The following is a 3,194-nucleotide window of genomic DNA, read 5'->3' as shown; positions in this document are numbered from 1 at the left end:
CGTGGTAATTTCAGTGTACAAAAATAATAACAAATAATAACAAATTTTCCATCCTATATGTGCAAAAATATTTACACACTTACCTGTGCATGCAACAGATGCATGTACATCATTATCCTATCATTCAGCTCAAGGCACTGTTAGATCCAGAGCTGCCTTGTTCATGATCGGTGTCTCCTGATGACATTTTTCAGTGAAAAAAATAGTTGACTACATACACATTTCAGCTAAAGAAAAGTTTGAGGCAGAAATGTCATGGTGGGGGAAAGATTCTTTTCCCAACCAGCTCTAATACTTGCTATGTCACAAGCAAAACCATAGTTTAAAATTTCTCCCTGAGGTATCATAAAGAATATCATCACACACTGCTCCATTTTTCAGCTCCAAATATTTGAGTTACTCAAATGGCAGACAGTGGTCTCTGTGAATGCAAAGATTTGCTTCCCTATAAAAATTAGTTATTACTTGGCATTTCCAGAATGCTGTATCACTAGATCATGCAATTATATGACTTTATGGTGATGACAGACTAGTTTATAAGGAGAGCATATGGTAAATACAGCAGCATATCAATTAAATTGAAGATGTGTTTCATTAAAGCACTGAGGATGGCAAGACAATTCTCAAGGCTTTAAGATTATCCATGTTTCATAAATGCCACAGCACAAACATTTTCTGACAGGTTCTGTTTCAGCGTGCTAATACTCTCAATAAATCTGTACTTGAGCTCCAGTGTGCACCAAAGTCCTGAAATCTGACAGCAAGGACTGGAAAAACCACAGGAGTTTAGACAGAAGAGAAGAGCTGTCAAATTACAGGAAAGCCTCTAAACACTGGATATCTCGTGCTCCAACACCACCGTGTATTTCTACCATATCTTTTGCCCTCACGTGCCCTATTAATGTTGTGGCAGTTGTTTTAGCTCTCACATAGGTTAAAGTAATAAAGAACTTGTGGTTGATAGAAAATACCACTAAGAATATTATAAAATAAATGAAAACACTTTCTTTAATTTTAAATAATGTCGCTGAATGTCTTGAATTGCTGTTTAGTAGGGAGGAAGCTACACTGCACACAGATTAAATGCATTTTTGCCTCCTGATATATCTTTAATATGTGGAGCACAAATTAAAATTCTGAAAATAAATGACATTTAAGCAAAAGGAAGGTTATGTCTATAGAGACCGTAATTAACTACCGTAAGAAGTTCTGAAATACATATTAGCAACAGGGAAAAGAAATGAAATCTTTCCTCTGTTAATTCAGAGAGAAGGAAAAAAAAAAAAAACACATAAAAGTTTCTCTCAGGATTTCAGATTTTTCCATACCAAGGAAAAACAAAAACCAGAATGTTCATTTTCCTACTGAAGTTCCCATTTTTCTCTAAACCAAAGAGAAAATTAAGTCTAGTGCCAGCTGGAGTAAAGGCAGAGGATGCAGAGAGCCACAGCACTTCACAGGATTTGGGAAAATGCACATTTCTTTCCTCCCAGCATTTGCAATAGCTGTCAGAACTTCTGGTCTTGTGCTTGGTCTAATACCCTTGCCCACATCAGAAATCTCCTTCCATTTCCATGGGCTGAGGAGCTAACCTGGTAAGAGAGACAACTGCTTCCACTCAGAGCCAGCCCTGGACACGCAGAGATTTCCCCTGGCCTGCAGCTGATAAGGGAGAGAAGGGAGATGGAGGAGAAGGGGGTCTCATCTGCCTGCTGCTCAGAGGTGGGAGACTGGGCAGAGCAAGGAGCTGGCTCGGGCTCCAGGGTGCTCCAGTTCCAGCTCTCCCACAGCACTTCTAATTAATTAAATCTGAGTGTTTCGAGGTTAGCATTCACCCTAAACCAAGGAAAATAAACAAAGAAATTTGATTGTGTGCCTTAACCTTCAGTTCATGGTTGCTTGTGCAAGATAAAGAAAAAGCTGCAAGAGGAAACCTAAGCAACAAATTTAACAAGCTTCTGTCTAGCTATCTAGCTGTCACCTGGCATTTATTAATAGAGGAGAAATTTATCATCTTATGTGATTGTTCCCAAGGGCCTGGCCAGTTGCTTGGTCGCAGTTTTACTTAGACAAATGCTCTGCACTTGCCAGCTAGCTTAGTTCCTTCCTAGCACATCTGGGCAACTGCACAGGTCTATCTGACTGAGACCTTCAGTGTGCCAGCACAGCCATCAGCGTTGGCCGGTGACGTGGCCACCGAGCATGCAGGGCAGCTGGCAGGATCACCCACCAGCCATAGGTCAAGGGGTGGTCTGTAACCTGCAGGCATCCTGTGAACCCCCTTCATAAGCCCCCAGTCTTCACCAGAAGATGCCATGGATTTGGTGGAGTGAGGAAACATCATGATGTATCATCAAATCGGGGGTGCTATGTCAGTGCCATCAGCACAAAAGTAGATGGTTTCCTGCTTATGGGGTGCAGAGAGTGGTACCAAGGTGCCAGTATGCCAAACTAACAAACTGCAGACCCTTCTGGGGAAAGAGACAAGAAGCTGCTTCATCATGAGCATCAATGTCCTGGAAATTGCTCTATCCCAGTCAAGCCATGAGAAGTTCACAGCTGAGATTGTCCCCTTGTAATATACAGACATTCCAATAGCAGCATTCAGTTTTACCAAGTGATGAAAGGTCTGCATTGCACAATGCAATCTAGCAATTTCTGATTTTTCAAGCATCACCGAGATGTGAAATTGAGGATCTCTATGGAAACAGCAGTATTAATCATAGGAAATTCATGGGATGGGTCAGTCCTTCCAGGTGACTTGGTTTTAGAGAGAGATCAGTTATTTGCTTGCACTCTTTCTTTCAGTCTGGAGGGCAAGCTGCTCCAGGAAGGACAACCACCACACTGTGCAACCTGCTGCTCCTGGTGCCCCACAAGCGCCTCAGAAGTAGGAAAAGGCAGCAGTTGTCAACAGCCATTCCAGGCCACTGCCCTCTCCCTGGCCTTGCTTTCGTGTCCTGCCATGCACACAAGGATGAAACAGAATGGTCTGCCCCATGCAGACCAAAGGCCTCTCCTCTCACAGCCACCTACCGGCCATTCCTGGAGTGAGACACATTACAGCATGGCCAAGGGGCAGAAGCAAAAAATGGCTTTACCCATCAGACGTTTCTTGATGCACTTTGCTGTCAGGAAAGTAGACAGAAACAATGCCCAGAGGACTCCATTGGCCAGGCAGAAACTCTGGAGAA

This window comes from Meleagris gallopavo, chromosome 2 (genome assembly GCF_905368555.1).
Source record: "Meleagris gallopavo chromosome 2, MGAL_WU_HG_1.1, whole genome shotgun sequence".
Lineage (NCBI taxonomy): Eukaryota > Metazoa > Chordata > Aves > Galliformes > Phasianidae > Meleagris > Meleagris gallopavo.
Note: the sequence above shows the minus strand (reverse complement) of the source record.